Raw genomic sequence first — 11,370 nt, 5'->3', positions numbered from 1 at the left:
TACATTCCTCAGAATCAGGACAATAGGATAAGGGATATATACATCATTTGCCTTCCTTTCTACCTGCCCTAAAGCACAACCCCTCTCCCACCAGGACCCAGATGTCAGGATCAGAGATTATGAGCATTCACCCACAATCCAATACTATCCAGCAGTAAAGTTTTAATCTACAATGATTTGCTCTGTAATGTTCTGACTAGCTTTCTGGAAGTCTCCAAATGGACCTTGGTTTCAGCAGAATAATCACCATAAGAATAGTCAGGAATAAAGTCCAGGGTCTTTACTATCTCCTTCATATGTCTCCTTTGCTTAGGGCTGGGTTAGCTTTCTGAGGGACCTTCAGATGGGCCTTGGTCTTAGAGGAGGAATGCAGGAGACAGGAGAGCTACAAGGATGATGGAAGATGGTATCTTTCTCTTCTAGTCCTTTTTGGCTCCTATATACTTTATTGTAATTACATCATTACAGCATACTGATTATGTGTGAACTTAAGAGAACCATTACATCACCATGCTAAGTATTAAATATATATGTATGTATTCAATGATTCCTGCAAGTTTTGAAGTCCTGCAATAGTCTCATCATGTATTAGGGAATCCAATGATTCCTGCAGATTTTGAAATTCTATAACTGTCTTATCAACAATTTTTGATGGTCATGAGTCAATTATTATACACATTGGGTTAACAGTCATGTTTTTTCAGTGGCACATGTAGTCAGAGATGGAACCACCCAATATTTCTTGAGTTTTCCCCTTTGTTTTGAGATTTTTTTCTCTTTTTCTGTCTCTCTTTAATGGACAAGGCAAATACGGCTTGATGGCACCCATTTGATTCCTTCTCTGTGGAGATTTAAGCAAACCCTCTCCCCCAGTTAACCCATCTGGTCCCTTCCATTCACCACTTTTGGGATCTCTCCTCATCACCTGGAGATTATATTGGAGCTGCTTTCACTGGACACTGCCCTTCTGTTGGGTTATTAAACCTGTATTCTCCCCAATTATAATTGGGGAGAATTTTTTTTCTCATCAGGTTTCTTTTTGGCTGATTAATTACGTCTGAGTATAGAACTTCTAAAGACTCTTTGGGTGTAACTTTGGCTGCCATCATGACCCACCTGTTTTTTCCCTGGGGCCCTAGAACTGGGTCTCAATTTCCATTTCCCTGAGTCAATCTACATTCTAATGCCCAATGGAAGCCTCTGTTACATTTTGGACATAGGCTTTTGGGTCTTGTTCTCTCACCCTGTCTTCTCACTCTATCTCTATGCTAACATTGAGCTTTCAGATGCCCTCCTTTACCACATTGAAAGCAGTGATGAGTCTTTCTGGAAATCTTTGCCAAGAGGGACCCTATATTCCCCTGTTCTGCATCATAGCCTGGGTATAAATAAGCATTTGTGCCCACTGTGGCAAAGTATCTTATGAACTACTCTAAAGGAGCATTTTTGCATCTTTTTGTAGTCTTAGTATAATTCTTCTACAAACCTCATTAGCATTTTCTCTAGCAAGTTGTTTTATCATTATTCCGGTGCTGCATTTTCACCAATAGTTTGTATGACACAAAATCAGCAAAGGGTTCATTTGGACCTTGCTCTATTTTCATGAAGGCTTCCCTTCTATCTTGTTTTCCTAGGAGGGTGCCCCATGCTTTAATAGCAGCAGCAGCAGTTTGCTCATATGCTGTCAAAGGGTAATTAATCTGTGCTAAAGTGTCTGCATAAAGACCTATACCTGCTAGTTGATCAAAGGTGATTGGTATATTAACTCCAGTTTGCCTATTTTGTTGGTCTTGTGTTCTACGGAGTTCACTATACTCCAAAAGCCACAACAAGTTTTGTCCAGGTTCTAAACATGTCCTTGCTATAGATTTCCAGTCACTATGGGTTAAAATTTCAAAAAGCCAAATTCTCTAATACCATCTTAACATAAGACGATGTAGCCCCATAAAGAGTGCAATCCTTTTTCAGATCTTTGATGATTTCCAGATCAAAAGGAGTGTATCTTCTCCTGGCTTGACCTGAAGATCAAATTCTTCAATCACAAGTTATGCTTTTATTCTTAAATCAGATATATCCTGTCATTTTTTAGCTTTAACTAGTGCCTTTTGTAATCTTGTCATAGGGGATGGACAAAACTGTTGCATGGGCAGTGCTGATTGTGTCACTGTCCCTCCCCTCTCTTCCCCCCTCCACTCACAAAGGGGAAATTGAGGGGGGAGGGTGATGAGATGGGAAATGCCCTAATGGCTCCTGCTGTGAAGTATCACTATACTTACCTCCTTCCTTGTCTAATTCTTCATACTTTTCAGCTACTTTGTCATCCATCTTTTAAATTTCATCAGTACTGTACTTAACTCTTTTCTTGTCTAATTCTTCATGCTTTTCATCTATTTTCTGATCTTTCTACTTTTTCTTTATTCTAATGTTTATGTAATTCCTTAAAGCCAATTGTATTATGTTGTATATATAGAATGTTTCTTTAGGAATTGAATCAGGACCATTATCATTGTAATATTCAATTAATTGCTCTCCCCACTAGTTTCCATATATATGTCTCTAATTCTTCTTCCTTGGAGAACCAAGGGGACATGCATTCTAATGTTTCTAAGAGTCTACCAATCTGTTCCCAAGTTACAATCAAACCTTGCTATTTTATTAACCTAACTATGTTTTCTACATACTTCCCTTGGGGCGGGGAAGATTCTTTTCTAAGCATTTGTCCCATTTCAGCTGAAACATAAGTTTAGCTCTTACCGAAATTTTTTACTTGTCTATTTTTGTACTCACCCTATTTCTGGATCATGGGACTTCTCCACTGAACTCACCATTGTGTCAGTTGAACTGCTGAGTCCTTAGCCCCACATTGGGTGCCAAAATGTAATGTTCTGATTAGCTTTCTGGAGGTCCTCTTAATGAGACTTGGTTTCAGCAGAATAATCACCACAAGAATAGTCAGGAATAAAGCCCAAAGTCTTTATTATCTCCTTCACAGTCTGTCTCCTTTGCCTAGAGCTGGGCTAGCTTTCTGGTATGGCTTCCATCAGATCAACTGACAGATTTACAAACTACCACAATCTGTTTTTTGCTTCCTAGGCCTGGAAACCATTTTCATGTCATTTTAAAGTTAATCCAACACCTTCATTTTGCAGATTAGGAAAATGAACTCTGCAAATATTAAGTACTTTGCCCAAGGTCATCTGGTGAGAAATTTGAACCTACACACCCTGACTCTAAAGACTTTTAAAAAATAAATTTGTTATAATATGTGATTGTTGGTTTAAATCTAATTTTTGCAATACTTCTTTCCAGTTTTTCCAACAGTTTTTAGTGAATAGTGAATATTTACCCTAGCAGTTGAGTCTTTGTATTTGGTCTCTCATAGAATTATTTGCTTCTGTATGTTGTATACTTAGTAAGCTATATATTGTCTTTTTGAGGGCTCCTTTGGATGTTCTTTAATCAATGTATTGGATATGTCAGAGTGTTTTGTTCTCAGTTTAGATTCATCTTCTTTGAGATAATCTAATTGATGACTATAGTTCTAAGGAATCACTTTTTTCCTTTTTTGCTCTCTCTTCTAGTCCCTAAAATATAGAATGAAGAGAGACAATTACATACAAATCACTGTAAAACTAAAAAGAACATAAGAGAAAGCATTGACTCTGGTTTCAATTCTCTACCTCCTTTTTTTCTTTGTTTTTAGTCAGGTATGCTTCATTTTCTCTAAAAAAAAAATTATAACGTGGCGACACATTACTGAAGCCTTTTTCTTCCTTGAACAGGATGATCAGCTTACCCAATATGCATGGAGTTTATTAGAAAGCTGTCAAGGGATACTCAGAATAGCTCCTTGATATTATTATATAAATCAGTGGTGTCAAACTCAAATAGAAAAGGGGACACTAAATGTACATAAGAATCCTTTAGAGCTATGTATTGATATGGCCAAATATTAATGTCATCTATGTTTTAGTATATTTTCATTTATGTTGTTAGATATTTCCCAATTACATTTAATTTGGTTCTAGAATTACTCAGGCTATATGCTGAGTGTTGCATGACTACAGGTATTTGACACCTCTGATATAAATGAAAGGACAACACTACCTTTTAAATTTTAATATTCTCTCAATTAAATTAGTGGCTTAAAGGTTTCTGCCTTTTTGATGAACTTGTTCCTAAAAGTATAACATTTAAATTTTCCTTGTTTTGTGTTTTTAGATATTGAAGGCTATAAATATTTGATGATGTTCAAAATTTAAAGAATAATAAAAAAAAACTTGAGTAACTCATTCTAGCAATGCAGAGTAAACTTAGAAGTAAAAATGTATAGATCATTCATCTCAATGAAAAAAGATGGATGGGGCAGGACCAAAACCAACCCTCTTTGAAGGCTAACAGTTGTTAGAATAAATACTCCACTTAACTAAAGTCGATAAAGTAACATTCTTTGATGGTTTCATGCTTTAAAACTTTAACTAACTTACCCTATTTATAAGAAAGGCTGAATTTTAAGAAAATGGTTATTAACTTTTACTTTTAAAACTCAAAAAAATGTAGCTTAAGAACAGCTGTAGATTGATGTTCTACATAGTGGGTGTTCTGCAGAATGTCATCACATAGTCAATACAGTAAGTCTAATTCTCTTGTAGAATTATATGGTGGAGAAATTTTGGCTCACTCTACTGTTAGTTTTTTCTCCCTCCATTTAGAAGCAGATGAACAGATTGAACAAGGTGCTCCATCTGTCTCCCACTCCTGCTTATTCCTTGTAACTTTGTGCTTTTTGTTGTTTCTATTTCACAATATTATTATGATTATTTACAAAATACTTGTACAAATGAAGCAAATACCCAGGGCTATCATTTAGGTACTTTAAAACAGTGTGGTCAAAATGTGGTCAAGAATCTTTGGCATCTCTGAAACCCTTTTAGAGGGCCTACGAATTATTTCTAATATGGTAAATATCTATAAATATAACTCACATAAACAAAAACTCTCAGACAGATCCTCAATAATTTTTCAAAGGACATAGGCATACTGAGAAGAAAAGTTGAGAATCATTGCTTTAAAGGACAATAAAACTGGCTCCTCTACTTGTTTGATCACAAAATAAAAACTTCAGAGTGAAGATTTGTGTTAACTTGCTAGGAAACCAAGATTCCTATGCCTATGGTTCTGGAAGAGTTAATGAGGCTTCTAAAGAAGCCACATTATCATGGAGTAATTTGGGATCAGAAGAATCAGGTCATAGATTAGAAACTTTAGTGTAAGCTTCTTATGAAGGACAGATGATAGGGCCTCATCAAAGCAAAAGAAAAAAATTTACTTTCAATTGACCAAGATTTATGTTTTATATGGGATAAAATGATCATCAAAAAGAACTTTAAATTATATATTCTCATAAAGAGGGAGTATCAGGCATTTTCTAAATATTTATATACTACTTTTTTTTTAAATGAGGGTACCCAGGTGAAACTTTTAAAAAGTAAGTCTGAAATTTAATCCCTGTCATTGATTACCATCTGGCAAAAGAAGTTGCCCTTGTGATATCCCCAAGACCACAATAAACACAGGACATGTACATACATTAAAAGGGAATACCCAGCTTTATTACATAGCTTTTAAGATGCAAAATAAATGGGTTAAACAGTCACTTGGAAAAAAAAAAACATACCTCAAGATAAACATTTCTTCAACTTTCTGCTATTATTATTTATTATTATTATTATTATTATTTTTACTCTCAGTGCTGATTTCTAGATTCAGGAAAATTCCTAGATTAACCCAACTTCTTGCCTTTTCCCCTAATATGTCAGTGCCTAACAGACCAGGTGTGGAGTGTTTGGGCTTTATAACTCTGGGGGCACTCCAGCTTTAACAAAGCAGCTAACACCTGGAAATACATAAAAGCTATGTTTTAAGTGCAGAGTGATGAGTGTTAGTTAACTAGGCCCTCCTGGATTTAGAGACAGGCCACTTGTGGCTCAGGAAAGAATACTGAAATTAAAGTGAAAATTCAGCATGATAGAGTTCAGTTATACCTAGAATTTCCTAGATTTGTTTATTACTTTTCAACATGTATCTTTTTTATGCTCACAAGAAGGGAGGAAGGAGAGAAGAAAAAGAGAGAGAAAGACAGAGAGAGGAGAAAGAGACACACAGAGAGATAGACAGACATACACAAGCACAGAGAAGGAGAGACAGAGACACAGAGAGAGACAGACATACAGAAATGCACGCACGCACGCACACACACACACACAGACATGCATGGAGAGACAGACAGACAGACACACACACACAGAGAAGCAGATAGAGATACACATACAGACACATAGAGACAGAGAGACACATACACAGAGACAGAGACACACACACAGAGACAGAGAGACCTATAAAGAGACACACACACAGAGACAGAGAGACCTATAAAGAGACACACTCACAGAAAAATAGAGACACAGAGAAACAGAGAGACAAAGGGGAGAGGGAGGGGAGAGACGGTAAGAGGGGGGGAGAAAAAAGGGGGAGACGAGGGGGGAGAGAGATGGGGGGGAGAGAGACATGGGGGGGAGAGACACAGAGAAGGGGAAGAGGGGGGTGGGCACAAAGAAGGGGCGAGGGGGGGTGGGCACAGAGAGACAGAAGATGAGAGGAGGGGAGTGGAAAGGGAAGGGGAGGGGAAGGAGAGAGGTGAGGGGGAGAGAGAGAGGTAAGGGAGGGAGAGAGGGAGGGGAAAGAGGTGAGGGAGGGAAGAGAAGGGAGAGGGAAGAGAAGGGAAAGGGAAGAGAAAAAAATCAGAGAACAGTTCTTTGGTGATTAAATGTCTATTCTTAGGAAGCTTCAGAAGGACTTTCTGAAGAGTCAGTACTTTCTTATTTTACTGACATCAGAGAATGCATACAAGGAAGTGACTTTCTGCTTAAATAGGCATGACTTCATTTTGTGACAAAATTCAATTTTGCTATTTTGAAATACAAATAAATCTCTTCCTTGTTTTATTCTCTCTTATTAGTTACTGTTCTTTCCCCCCCAGTATTGCTTCAGAAGTGTAGAGAACTCACCACAAATTCCACAATGTTCCATAACAGTCATTCTTTGGGATATGTGGCAAAATCTGGTTGTGAATATAAAGTCACTTAATCTGGTTTCAATTCAAGTAGACTTTCATTAAGAGTCTACTGAGTCCAGAGGGAAATGACCAGGGAAAATACCTGATTAAGAAATATCCTCTTGCAGTTGATTGAGGTATGCACTCAAAATTTTAAGGTAAAATAATAAATGAAAATATCTAAGATACAAAGTGCTATGTTAGATGAAACTTAAAGGTGGCTGGAATCAGAAAAGACTTTCTGTTTTGAATTGTGCTTTAAAAGAATGAATAATAATTTTGTTGGAGAAGTGAAGTGGGTAACACATTATGCCAAGCTTAGTAAATAACATTAGAAAAAGATACAAAGATTGTACATATGGGGAGGGGGGTGTCATCAGAACATCCACATTCTCTGAGCCTGGAGAAGCACTACTTAAAATGATTCTGAAAAGGTTTGGTCTCAAAACATAGAAGATATAACTGCTAGGCTAAATAATTTAATTTGGCTATCTCCATGATGGTTGTTTTGCACAAATGATACAATAGGCCAGATAATAGATCTAATTTGTTTTCCAAATTCTAAATCATCTATTTAAAATTTGTTTTGATTTTAAGAACACATAGATCAATTGTCCTCCAACTTTTTTTTTTGATATTTCCTATCAGTAACAACTTTTTGTGCATATAATTCTGATATATATTTATTAGAAACATGTATTAGACTATATATTATAATCAGTTTAATACTCAACCATTATTTCTGAAGAGTTTACTGTGTACTAAGTACTTGGAATGCAGAGAAATGTAAAAAGAAAAAAAAAAAAAGACCTTGCTGCCAAGATAGACATCCTAATGGACAGGACAATATGTGAATATCGAGTTTTATGCAAGATATCTATATATATTACATTTTTATATATACACCTATATATTAAATACTGCTACTACATTTCTATGTAATAGGCATTTAGAAAAAAAATACAAAGATAAATTACTGAAGGAAACAATATTTGATATTAGAGTCATTAGGGAATCAGTGGAATTTATTATGCAGGGGAATAGCACAGTATCTGTATCTGTTCTTGAGAAAAATCAATCTGGCAGCTATAAAAAATAAATTGACAAGGAATCAAGGAGTTAGATAAGGAGTTAAAACAAGGAGTTAAGATAGAGAGAACAATGACAAGGCTAGTACACTAATCTAGATGAGTAATAAAAAAGTTGTGAACTAGGGCAATGACTATTTGAGTCAAACGAATCGGGTATATGTTAAAGCTATTGTGACATTAGAAAAGTGTCATTTGTCACAAATTGGATAATTGAGATAAAAGAAAAGGTCAGAGTCTAAAATGATACTGAGAGTGCATGGAAAATGATTTCAAAGATAATAGCCCATGTGACTGGAAAATGGTAGTGCTCTTAACAAAGAGAGAAATATTCAAAAAAGAGTATGTTTTGGAGGAAATTGTAATATAATCTGATGTGTTATATGCAATCCATGTATATTACAATCCATCTGTGCTTTTTCATCCTGAGCAAATCACTATCCCATCCAAACTGAAATATAAGGAACAAGGTCTCTCACTGGTACTTGTTCCAGAGGCCAGAATTATTTCGATAGAGGTAAGGGTCAAGAAGGGAATTTTTTTTTCCTTCTAATGGCACATGTGTAGCTATTGCTTTAGTTGTCTTTAGTAGTATGTAGATTATAACTTACCTGAAGAGCTCTCTCTTATGACCAGAATGAGAGAGGTTGGAAACATATTGGTTGCTATTGCCCTTGATTCTTGAAGAGGACTTGTAGAGACTGAAATGACATCCCTATGTTAGACTCAAGATTTGGTATGTCAGACCAATATAAGTTTGGAAAGCTCTATCAGACATTGGGCACAAATAGTCCTTCTATTTGAAATATGTATAGTAAAGGGAGAGTGGATTGGGGAAAATGTTGGAGGTCCAAGGCGAATGTATCTGTATTAAAAATAAAATTCCAATGTTAGTATTATATGGAGGTTCAGATAAAGTGATATGCTGATAAATGTTTAACAATCAGCTCTCAAAAAAACTGCCTAGACTTTACTTTTAAATTTAATCTGTACTGTTAACATTTTCTTAAGTTATAAAATCAAGGAAACAATAAGTCAAGCTCTGGTTTTTAATATTTACTGATTTCCTAGGTATAAATGGTCCCATTGAAAATTTTACCATCTGTTCTCTCTCAAGTTGGTATAAACTAGATCTAGCTCACCCTGGCTATGACCTATCTTCCTACCCAATAGTTGAAAGAACATCTTTTGGCATCAGTCAATTATCTTTTTTAGTTCAGACTACAAGTGCTCAGGTTTTGCTTGTCCACACTTTGCAGACTACTGTTATAGATAAATAAAGCATTTGACAAACTTCAAAGAATTCTTTAGCTGATTTAGTTACTAAAGTCCCCCAAATGGACAATTATCTTTTAGTAATACCTGTGCATAAATACAATACTGTTCTGATCACTTCAGGGATTGTGCTAGATGTTTCTCCTTATAATGAGTAATTTTCTATCATAGTTATTCTAAGCACTAATATTGTATGCAAAATGCCGTTATTTATAAAATTTATCAAGGATTAATCTCATTTTTCAGCATTTAAGAAAAATTACTGTGAAGAAAATGGGGTGTTTCCAAATCATAATTTCATCAATTTGCAGATTTTTTTATTGGCTTATTAGACAATTAACAGTGATTATCTTACTGTTGTACTGCTTGCTTAGTGCATAATAGGAGAATGGATGTCATTAAACTAATGTACTCTTGATTTAGAATCGCTCTGGTGATTCACAGTACTGTCTCTCATGAGGTACTTTCTAAATATATATGCACCATGCCTACTAATGGTGCATTTATATTCCCTGATTTTGTTTCATCTGTTTAAGTAGACTGATAACAGATAACATCTGTTTTAAGTGTTAAGGTTTCTCAACTAAAATACAACTCTAATGACTTATCTGTGGAATGATAGGTGGTTCTAGTTTTTCACAGGCTTTTCAATGGAGTAAAAGTTCTATGGGTTCTACTAAGCTGGAGATTAGAATATAGTCTCAATGATTGACTGTGTCCATTGTCTGATGTCAAGTCTATCTAAATGCAGAAAATTTTCATCATCTGATTAGAAGACAGGAGGCTTTTTTTTTTTTTTTTTTTTTTAACTCATGAAGAGCCTTTATTGATGCATTTAAGAACTACAATCCGTGTGGAGGGAGGAAATCGTAATGAAGTCAGTGATCTTTGAAGTATTGAAGTTAGTATCATTAACAAATGGATCCATTTGTTTATATCTCTTAACTTTAACATTAGCGGGTCATCTGCTTAATTTTATGAATACTTTTGAATCAGTGACCTCTGAAAAGGACATGAGGAAAGGGCCAGATGTCCTTTTTCAATCATTTCTTATCCCTTCCCACCCCCAGACTTTTTATCGTCAGGTCTTTGATGCACTTTTTAAAGGAATTCTGTTGAAGATCCCCAGACAGATGGTAGAAAACAACCTCATTTTACATATAAGTTTTAATGTCAAATATTCATGCCTTTTCTCTCTCATGTTCTGAGCCTGCAACGTTCCTGCTGGATATCTCCAACTGGATATCTAATAGGCATCCTAAATTCAACATTCAAATGGAATTCATGATCTTTCTCCAAAAAACAAACCCTCTTCTTAACTTAGTCTACTATCCACCATCATTCTTCTAGTAATCCAGGTTCACAAAATTGGATTCATTCTCAATTTTTCTTTTACATCCTCTCTATATTCAACCAGTTGTCAAAGCTTGACAATCTGCTTCAACAACACATCTCATATGCATCCCATTTTCTCCAGTCAAAGATAAATATTCTAGAAATTCAGGCCTTCATCACCTCTTTTTAACTTGGAATATTTTAACAGCCTCCTAATTGGTCTTGAAGTCTATAGTCTTTTTACTTTTCAATCTGTACTATGTACATCAGGGAAATGGATAAATCCTAAAACTGGTAATTCTTCCATATCCTTGAATAGCCATAATACTTCAATTTCATAACAACCAATGGTTTCAAAATTTAAATTAACAATGGTCATCCAGGTAGCATAATGGATAGAGTGTCCAGCTTGAAGTCAGGAAGATTCATCTTTCTAAGTTCAAATCTGGCCTCAGATACTTCCTAGCTGTGTGATCCTGGGAAAGTTACTTAACTCTGCTTCAGTTTCCCATATGTAAAATGAGCTGGAGAAGGAAATGGCAAAAAATTCCAGTAGCT

This window comes from Sminthopsis crassicaudata, chromosome 5 (assembly GCF_048593235.1).
Source record: "Sminthopsis crassicaudata isolate SCR6 chromosome 5, ASM4859323v1, whole genome shotgun sequence".
Lineage (NCBI taxonomy): Eukaryota > Metazoa > Chordata > Mammalia > Dasyuromorphia > Dasyuridae > Sminthopsis > Sminthopsis crassicaudata.
The sequence above is the reverse complement of the archived record's forward strand: the minus strand, read 5'-3'. Positions refer to the sequence as shown.